Genomic DNA, 10350 nt, shown 5'->3' on the forward strand with positions numbered 1-10350 from the left:
GCTTCAGTGTATATATTCTACGTCTGTCTGAATGCTCATTAGAGTATTGTGTAAAAGTCTGAAGCATATAGGTCAAGAACTTTTGGAGATTTTTGGTAATCACGTTTCCCATTTGTATTTTACATATCTTTTATGTAGGTATATAAAAACACTTGTGTATTCGAATTTAGCTTTGTGCCAAAGTTTCAAAGTAATCGACGAAGAACGTCTAGAAATTTAAGATTTTGAACAAACGAAAATTTAAATTTCATTTGTTCAAAATCTTAAATATCTAAAAGAGCGTCATATGGTATATTAATATACATAATTTGTACACTATATGGCACGTATTCTATCGCAACGTTGTATCAGAATTTCAAAGCAATTGGCAAAAAACATTCGTAGGCATGTGATTTTGAACAACAGAGCATACTGATGTTTATTTATACAGGTAAATTAAAGTAGCCTATTTACCATGTTTTTCTCATGTAAATAAGCGATTTTGATACGATTTTCACCGATAAATGGACTGATTCACTAAGTAGGTCTGTGTATATAATTATATATTATAAACAAGTTGTCCACTCATAGATACTTAGCGCTACCCGTGCGAAGTCATGGCTGATCTCTAGTATTGTACACTATTGTACAAAACGTAGGGACCGAAGTAACCTTCGCATGAAGTGTCCCTGCCAAAGAACATAATGGACCATATTAAGTGTAGCACATAAGATAACTGAAAGAGGTACCTAATGAGACGAACAGAAATTTTTGTATCCCGCCTGGATGGCGGTGCGTGGGTCTGCTCCTGTAAACTGAAGGGAACGGGTAGTTCAGACCATTTGTCGAATATCCTCTCGTTTCGAGAGGTCATGCACCTGTGCAGACCGATGCGGTCGCGCGTTGTCATCCATAAAAATGAAGACATTGTCGAACTCACTCATGAAAAGACGCACATGAGAAAAGATTACAGTATCACATTAACTTTGACCACTAAGTGTACTGTGTTCAAAGACTTGGAGGTCAGTGCATGCTACATTCTGCCCCCTCCCCCCCATACAATAACACCTCGACCACCAAAACGATCATAAATGCTTAGTCGTAACGTGTAGGCTTTCACGGCCGGCATCTTCATTAGTTTTAGCCGGCCGCGGTGGTCTAGCGGTTCTAGGCGCTCAGTCCGGAAGCGCGGGACTGTTACGGTCGCAGGTTCGAATCCTGCCTCGGGCATGGATGTGTGTGATGTCCTTAGGTTAGTTAGGTTTAAGTATTTCTAAGTTTAGGGGACTGATGATCACAAATGTTAAGTCCCATAGTGCTCAGAGCCATTTGAACCTTCATTAGTTAAAACTTCCGGGCTGAGAGACCGCGGTCGATCTGTAAAACTACTTCTTCCTGACGTTTCGTTGTAACTGCGCACAACATCTTCTGAGGTGAGTGAACGACTGGCTGCCAGGCGGTGGAAGTCCCGTTTATATACAGCGCATAGAGGGCACTACCAGACGTCACACGGAGCTGCCTGTTAGTCTATCTCTGACTAACGTCATTATTATCGATTGAAGATAATCGATTGTCACATCGTTGGTGCAAAGTTGGCCGCCGTATCTTATCTAACTTTAAACCTTCCACTTTTCTTGTTATGACGGCGACGAACGAGTTGTCGCCAATGTTGACGGGTGGCCAATGCTAAATAGAAACTTATAAATCACAGCAGGTTTGTTAACAACGTCGATAAGGTACTGGCTCTATGGTCTGGATCTCCAACGACTAAAATAATTAGAAGTCGTTGGTAAAAAATGATATATATTGTACTTAGCTAGTTGTACAGAATTCTTCTTGGCTGCATACATATAACATATAGCTATTGGGGCCTCACTTAGGCACTTGCTAAGCGCCTTGTTAGAAGTTGCTTCCTATCAGCTGACGGCTATGCTACTTTACTACTTGACGTCCGGAGCAAGCGTGGACGAGAGCTCACTAGGAACTTGATACAAGCGGCGGAGCGGCTCTAGCGGCGCTGGTTGCGACTCGCGGGTCCAACGATACTAATACGGACCGCAGTCGATAACTGCAACATCTAACAAGTGTGGTATCGAACGTTGATACCACATTTCTGAATCTCTGTTAAAACATTGGTGGACAGAGCTAATTGTGACTGCTACGGTCGTAGGTTCGAATCCTGCCTCGGGCATGGATGTGTATGATGTCCTTAGGTTAGTTAGGTTTAAGTAGTTCCAAGTTCTAGGGGACTGATGGCCACAGATGTTAAGTCCGATAATGCTCAGAGCCACAGAGCTAATAAGATCTGTGAGCCAGTTTATTGTAAGTTGAATTAAATCATTTGCGAACGGCTTTTAAGAAAAATGATTACGCTGACTACGAGATAGATTAAGCGCTCCATCCCCGAAGAAAATTGTCTGAAAACATTCAGCAACAATAACTGTCAGCTGGAAAAGTTTTTCTTCCATTCATTCGCAATATTACGGACCGTATTGGGAAAGTTCTGGCCAAGTTTCTAGTTGAAACAATCTTCAGACCCACCAAGAATAATAAGTGTTTAAGATCGGCGAAAGACGCTCGACACCCCTTAGCAACTCCAGGAGTGCCCAAAATTCTGTGTAGCTGTGGGAAGGTTTATAGTGGAACTACGAAAAACAAGTGTCAATACCCACTTAACCGAACACAAAAGGAACTGTCTACTCAGACATACCGACAAATCAGCTGTAGCGGAACGTGTTTTAAAGACGGTGATCATGAAATGAAATTTGGTGAGACGAGCATGCTAGCCAGGACATCGCATTATAATGCACGTATGTACAGAGATTCAGAAACACTACAATAATTTTAATAGAAAAGAGGAAGGCTTAAAATTAGATAAGATATGTCGGTCGACTTTGCACCAACGATATGACAATCGATTACCTTCAATCGAGAATAATGACGCTAATCGGAGGTAGGCCCCACGTGACTTATGGTGGTGCTCTCTAAGCGCCCTATATAAACGAGACCTCCACAGCCCGGCAGCCAGTCGTTGACTCACCTCGGAAGATGTTGCCCGCAGTTGGCAACGCAACATCAGGACGAAGTAGCTTTACAGACAGATCACGGCCTCTCAGCCCGGAATTTTTAACTAATGATAACTGCGTAGTGTTGCATGGACGTACTGACCTCCATATCTTTAAACACGGCGCACTGAAATGGTTCAAATGGCTCTGAGCACTATGGGACTTAACATCTGTGGCCATCAGTCCCCTAGAACTTAGAACTACTTAAACCTAACGAACCTAAGGACATCACACACATCCATGCCCGAGGCAGGATTCGAAGCTGCGACCGTAGCGGTCACGCGGTTCCAAACTGAAGCGCCTAGAACCGCACGGCCACACCGGCCGGCACGGTACACTGACCAGCCAGCGTTGTTGTCACGTTATACTCCTTCCTCATGTGCATCTTCTGAGGGGTGCTTTCGCGACTTTTTCGTTTTTATGGATGTCGTGCACGATCTCTTGGAACGAGAAGATATCAGCGAATGAAATCGCTTGCCCGTTCCTCTGACTTCTATCGCATCGAGCACGTTGGGGAGAGGTACTGTAGCACGTTCACACGCACCGACAACCATCCAGCAGTTGTCAACCGCTCTGGTGCAGGAAAGAAACGCTCTACCACAGGAACTCACTACAGATCTGGAGACTAGCATGGGAGCACGCTGCAGAGCAAGTGTTGAGTCCTTCGTGATGACGCACTCTATTAACAACTATGTCCCGCCTTTTTTAATGTCCAGGGTACCATAATGGATCACCGTGACTTCATTATAATCATTAACTTTGAATAACGTGTCATTTCTGTTCGTCTCATTGGGTATTACTTTCACTTCCATTCTGCACTAAACTTTAGGTACGAGGGGCGTTCGAAAAGTCCGTGCAAAGTCCGAGAGAGGGCACCACCGGAACGTATCGAGGTCATGTTTAGTTAGTAGCATCTTCGGAAAGAACGCACACAAGTTTTCAGCCATATTGGTCTATTTCTTTGTGTCTGGCATTCGTATGAATCAAGGAAGTCGAGTGATTATCAAAAAATGGACGAAAAAGAATTTCCTTCGGTGATTAAACATTACTTTATGAAAGGCAAAACGCCTCAGGAGACAAAAAAAAGCTTGATAAACATTACGGTGACTCTGAAACTTCGATTAGAACAGTTTATAAGTGGTTTAAAAATTTTCTGAGTGGCCATATGGGCACAAGTGATGCTGAACGTTGTGTACGCCCCATGGAGGTTACGACTCCAGAAATCATTGATAAAATTCATGATATGGTGATGGATGACAGAAGAGTGATTGATAGTGCAGTGGGCATCTCGAATGAACGGGTAGATAATATTTTGCAAAAGCATTTAGACATGAGAAAGCTGTCCTCAAGATGCATTCCGCGGTTGCTCACGCTTGACTAAAAATAGAATCGTGTGAAGTGGTGCAAGGATGGTTTGCAGCTGTTGAAAGAATCCGTAGGACTTAAAGCTTCGTTTCGTCACTGTGGATGAAACATGGATATATTGCTATACTCCTGAGACCAAACAACAAACAATGAGTTACCAAGGGAGAATCTGCACCAAAAATGGCGAAGACCATCCCTTCGGCCGGAAAGGTTATGACGACTGTCTTTTGGGATTCGCAAGGGATAATCCTCATCGACTATCCGCAGAAGTGTAAAACTATTACAAGTTGTATTATTCATAGTTATTGGACCGTTTGGAAACAGAGCTGCAAGAAAAACCCCGGCGATTTGACCGCAGAAAAGTCCTTTTCCATCACGACAGTTCACCAGCACACACCTCAGAAGTTGTGTTCGCAAAATTAATGGAAATAGGATTCCAACTCGTTTCACATCCCCCCCTTTTCTCCAGACTTGGCTCCCTCGGACTACTATTTGTTCCCCAATTCGAAGAAATGGCTGGTGGGACAACGATTTTATTCAAACGAGGAGGTGATTGCAGCAGCTAATAGCTATTTTGCAGACTTGGAAAATTTCTATTATTCAGAAGGGATCAACAAATTAGAACAGCGTTGGACAGAGTTTATAAGTCTAAAGGGAGACTGTGTCTAAAAATAAAAAAGGTTTGCCCCAAACATGTCAGTAGTTTTTATTTTTGCACGGACTTTCCAAACGCCCCTCGTAGTTGCTTCCATATGTGGTCGACGTTTCAGTGAGTTCTGTTACTTGTCAGTGACTGACTATGCGAACATTACTTTCGTCCTTAAGTTTACACTCCAGTGTATATTACCTGTCTTTCGCTATAGATTATATGTACGTTTCTGCAAATTTCTAACACTTTGCTCCATTTTATGTCGTCGAACTCTCTCTCTTGCTGGAATGTATCCCTAACACTCACTTATTTACAGTGACTAACATTGTTGTATATAGGTTGATGAACAGCTCGAGTATAATGGCGCACAAATGAAGTTCAGGCTGTTTGTCATCCTGTCCATTACTTGTGTTAAAAGGATAACGCACTGCTATGTAGTATTTTCCGCCAACTTTCCGGCCTCTTTAATGGACAATAATTTTCAATTTTTCACAAACTGCAAAAAAATTGGTTATGCTGTTCGCTGATTAGTATTAATCGAGAAGTACAAATGGCAGCCAGCAGCTTAGCGCGCAACGAAGAATTGATTGATAACACCCGAAATGGGTGGGGAGAGCTAACGGTTCATTTCCATAAGACGACCTTGTCAAAATGCTTTTAGCAATGTAAATCAGGAGCTGAGATATCAGGTCATAAAAAAAATTGATTTCACTCTTTGACGACTGACGTATTGCGCGCTGGAGTGAGGCTATAGCGTCTGAACAATGGTCGTTTATCACAGAACGATGACAAGTGGCGAGGGGCATTCCTCTGACAGACAAACAACGTTCTCAACTGCACACGTAGTCATGGCCGCTTATACGCACAGGGCTTTAGCGTAGGGGCCTGCACTAAAAATGGGCTCGCACGACAATATTTTAAAATAAGAAATTAGTTATTCTCAATGCTATTGTTTAGGAAAAGTTTGGACACAAGAGAATCAATTGTTGTACTGCGAGTGGTACTGTAAAACTTCTGTGAACAGGAAAAACATGTGGCCCTTTGTTTTACTGATTATGGAAAAGCCTTTGATAAAATGCAGCATCACAAACGTATGGAAATTGCCGGGAAGGATGTATATAGGTCAGAAAGACATCCACGGTGTAGAGTGTTTACGCTGGAATCAGAGAGCACAGGTTAATTCTGGTAGTGAGGTCACCGTCTAGGTTAACATCCGTCGAGGAGTCCGATAAGGATACTTCTGTCACCTCTATTATTCAATTTGTGGTTTGAGAGTATCTTTCAGGAAGGACTTGGCGATATACAGAGTGTTTCACAATTCATGTTACACTTTTACAAGGGTTGTAGAGAGGACTTCGTAGATAAGGTTTTACATAGGAACCCATGTCCGGAAACGTCATCCAATGACGCTACAAAACGTCAAAGTTATAGGCGCCAGCGCCTGCATAAGTGTTTATAGGCCTGTCGTGGGTGATTCTGTGATGATGCTACAAACTTTGACGGATAATGGAGATGGATAAATGTATCAATTTCAGGTAAGGCTCTCTGTACCGGAAACAACCGAGTTGAAAGTTACAAGTGAAGATTACTCTGACACTTTTGACGGTGGAACACATGTACCGGTACTGTTGTTGTTAAGAATATGGGGTGTGCAGCTTTCAGAGGTGGTTGTATGGAAAAAAGTCTCGTAAACGTGGTCTCTAAAATGTATACCTGGGGCGCTGTGAACACTTGTTCATCTTCACTAATTTGAAACACGCCTCTTGTACTGAACAAGAGCTCATAGATCTTAAGATAAGCATTTTAGGGCCCATCTTTAATATGCGTATTTTCTTGTTTTCGTCCGTACTACAACTACTGCGAATTGCCTACCCTACAATCTTAGCAGTACCGGTACATGTATTGCATTGTTAGAGGTTTTAGACTGGGTTTCGCTTATAACTTTCGACTAGTTAGTTTCCGGTACAGGGACTCATAGCTCAAACTGATACATTTACACTTCTCCATCATTCATGAGAGCTTGTAACATCATCAAAAAATCAGCCTGTGTAAACACACACTTACAAGAGCCGGTGTCTAAGTTTGACGCTCTGTAGCGTCTTTGGATGATATTCACGGACATGGGTTCCCATGTAAAACTTGATTTGCTAAGTCCCCTCTGTAATCTCTGTAACCGTCTAACATGAGTTGTGAAACACCCTGTAGAAAGAGACAAAGTTTATTTTCAAGAATTTATGAAGAAAGAGAAATAGGTTACGATATTGCAACAGTACTAATTTTATGAAATGCATTCGCAATTGCGAAATCTGTCTGAGATAAGCTGCATTAGACATCACCTACGAGTGACATGGAAATTTGTGCCGGACCGAGGATGTTAAAAATGACGATCGTAATACTAATGTTGAATATGGTTACCTCCTTGAAACTGTGTGGCGGGAATCCAAGTAAATCTGCTAGTGACAGGATCGTAGACAGTATGACTTACGGAAGTCTGGATCAGTCCTGAGCGATAGCCGAAGTGGTCCGGGCAGTGTTCTGATTTCGGGAGCGGTCTCGGGTCTGGCGCTGTCGCCCCCGTCCCCACGCTATTGAACTGAGATATTCAGCAGTCACGTTAAGAAGGATGTCCGCGGGACGGCAGCTGCGAACCATCGACAGGTACGCGTGATGGTGCGCCAGATCTTGCTCCGGGACTTGAACCAGCTGCACAGCTGCAACGCGTGGAATGCCTGAACCTCTACGTGGCTTCAATCACGTGGCGCAGGTCCTCCCCCTACCAGCTGCGACAGGTCCCAGACTTGAGGCGGCCTTCAGTTATTTTCTATCCACAGGAGACATATTTAAAGCACGTTATGACAATCTCACCCTCCCCCTAGGCTATGGAGGGCTGGGACTAGTTAACGTCCGACCACGGGCAGCTGCCCTCCTTATCTGAGCAGTATGAGGAAACGATGGTGCAGTCAGTTTGGCTCCCTCGCGAGTCGTCTGCTGGAGCTCCTGATGCCGGTCTCTCATGTCTCGCTGGTGTCGGTGGCGCACATCGTATCACAGCTCTCCCATGTACCGGCATTCATTCTGGAATGCAGCTACGTGGGCTCGGATCTCTACACAAAGCGCCCGCAGAAGGCGAAAGATTTTTACGTCACTCTTCTGCGGGCTGTTCCACGTAACGTGGTAGAAACCTTGCACCCAACCGTGAATTGGCCACGAGTGTGGAAAACGGTTCATCATCACCTTCTGCCAACCACCGCGCGAGTTTTGCGCTATCGGATTGACAGACTTCTCACTTTACCCCAAGTGTCGCCTCCTGAACACCGATGAACATCGCTTCACGTGCGTGTCGGCGTTTGCGGACTGACACAAGATCTTGGCTTGTTACCTTCGTGTTCCACCCGACGTGATTGACTCTAGGTCTCTTCTGAGTACGGATGACTATTACTTTCTCCTTGCCAATATCATACGCTTACATGGTTCAAGGAATGACAACTAACTACCGGGTGATCAAAAAGTCAGTATAAATTTGAAAACTTAATAAAGCACGGAATAATGTAGATAGAGACGTAAGAATTGGCACACATGCTTGGAATGACAGTGTTTTATTAGAGTAAAAAACAAAAAAAAAATTCTTGCTAGACGCGTGAAAGATCTCTTGCGCGCGTCGTTTGGTGATGATCGTGTGCTCAGCCGCCACTTTCGTCACGCTTGGCCTCTCAGGTCGCCAGACCTCAGTCCCTGCGATTATTGGCTTTGGGGTTACCTGAAGTCGCAAGTGTATCGTGATAGACCGACATCTCTAGGGATGCTGAAAGACAACATCATACGCCAATGCCTCACCGTCACTCCGGACATGCTTTACAGAGCTGTTCACAACATTATTCCTCGAGTACAGCTATTGTTGAGAAATGATGGTGGACATATTGAACATTTCCTGTAAAGAACATCATCTTTGCTTTGTCTTACTTTGTTATGCTAATTATTGCTATTCTGATCAGATGAAGCGCCATCTGCCAGACATTTTTTCAACGTTTGTATTTTTTTGGTTCTAATAAAACCCCATGTCATTCCAAGCATGTGTGTCAATTTGTTCCTCTTTATCTACGTTATTCCCTGATTTATTCAGTTTTCAAATCTATACTGACTTTTTGATCACCCGGTACATTTTTGGTGAAGGGGAAAAAGTGTATCTCGATTACCGACGGTACCCATAAAACGCTCACAACGCTCCGGAACGCACTCCGAGGTCCCGCACGCTCTTTGCAAATTATTTACACAGTGTTTTCTTAAACACTTCCGCTAGCTGGAAGTGCCAGGCTCTATGTAACGTACCGCGCAACATCACATCGAAGATAGAATGGCCTCAACTGCAAGCAGTGCGAAAGGAAAGCGATTGGCTGATTCAAGAAACGCTGCATTCGTTAAGGTATTAGTAGTGCAGCACGAGTCTGTCGTAGATCATTTGGATGGCATTGTTGGAAACAGAAAACGCCAGTGGCATTACGCAAGAAAACTTCAGTTCCACCTTTCCATGAAGAAAGCTTCTTTGAGCTTAAGCAACGCACCCAGTATACAATGCTATTTTAGTTTATGGTTTGAAGCATATTTTAATGTAACATTGTTTTACTGCATTTTCTTTCGTACTCACTCAATTATAATCATGTAAATAAAAAATAAATAAGTAATAAGGAAATTATAGGTCTATGGAGCCCATCGCCTTGTGATAAATTCTGGGGCAACGCCTGCAGAGGGATAGTTCATTTCGTTTTTTTTTCTTTTATTTTGGTGGGGTTTAAGTGGCGGTGCCAAGTAGGGGACTTTCTTTTCTTTATTTTTCGGAATTCAACTTAGTTATATAAGGATATAGGTCCATGACCCCCTCAAAAAGTGGTTAAGTCGTCCTCTCGCGACGAAAAGGGAATCTGGGTTCGATTTTCATCTGTCACCATTTGGCAATATCTTCGTATCTAATGCGGTTAACGTCAGCAAGATTCCGCATTTGCCACTGAATTTCATAGACGTAGAGTTTAATGGAATCTTCATCGACATCGTCCACTGACGTGATTATTTTGATGATCTTCAACAACTCGTTGACATAGTTGAGCGAGTCAGTACCCAAAGCCTGAATATCATCAACAAAATTGAGTTTTATGATTGTACGTGGCAGCCTGACTTCTTTAAAAATGCAGCTGCATGATTCAGTGACTCCTTAGTACAAGAAATGGAGGAGTTTAAGTACCATGCAATGAGTCTTTGTGAAAACTGGAGATCAGACATGGAGATAAAATTTTGGATGGA

This window comes from Schistocerca cancellata, chromosome 7 (genome assembly GCF_023864275.1).
Source record: "Schistocerca cancellata isolate TAMUIC-IGC-003103 chromosome 7, iqSchCanc2.1, whole genome shotgun sequence".
In the NCBI taxonomy this organism is placed as follows: domain Eukaryota; kingdom Metazoa; phylum Arthropoda; class Insecta; order Orthoptera; family Acrididae; genus Schistocerca; species Schistocerca cancellata.